Source organism: Penaeus monodon, chromosome 28 (assembly GCF_015228065.2).
Source record: "Penaeus monodon isolate SGIC_2016 chromosome 28, NSTDA_Pmon_1, whole genome shotgun sequence".
NCBI lineage: Eukaryota > Metazoa > Arthropoda > Malacostraca > Decapoda > Penaeidae > Penaeus > Penaeus monodon.
In genome coordinates this window covers 30,505,662-30,506,034 of record NC_051413.1, presented here as the reverse complement: position 1 = coordinate 30,506,034, position 373 = coordinate 30,505,662, and the positions used below count along the sequence as shown (strand labels likewise).

General features: G+C 47.5%; 1 protein-coding gene across 1 annotated transcript in view; it reads right to left on the bottom strand.

Moving 5' to 3' along the window:
• LOC119591165 (small G protein signaling modulator 1-like) overlaps positions 1 to 373 on the bottom strand; it is a gene marked incomplete at its 3' end in the record, with an annotated part of 183,708 nt that overhangs the window by 21,541 nt on the left and 161,794 nt on the right.

Genomic DNA, 373 nt, shown 5'->3' with positions numbered 1-373 from the left:
GGCGACTTGATAACGGAAAAGTTTATCAAGCAACAAAAAGTCTTCAATAAACTAAGGGAATCATTAAGGAATGTCGCGACGCTCATCAGCAACGAAGTCCTGACACACCTAAGTCTCATCCTGCCAACCCCGGGAACCCTCAAGTGAACCCTACCGCCCCTCTGTATAAAACTCGTGTGATCCCTCAAATACCCTCCAACAAAATACTAAACCTATTTAGACATAACATGAGAACCCCCCCCTACCTCCCCAACGCCATTTTTCCCTCATGTCATGCAACCACTGACCCAGCTCCATCTGAATTCCAGGTCACCACCAGCGAAAGCTATGCCGCCACCGCAAAGCTAATTCGAGAGTGCTGATATAAGCAAAC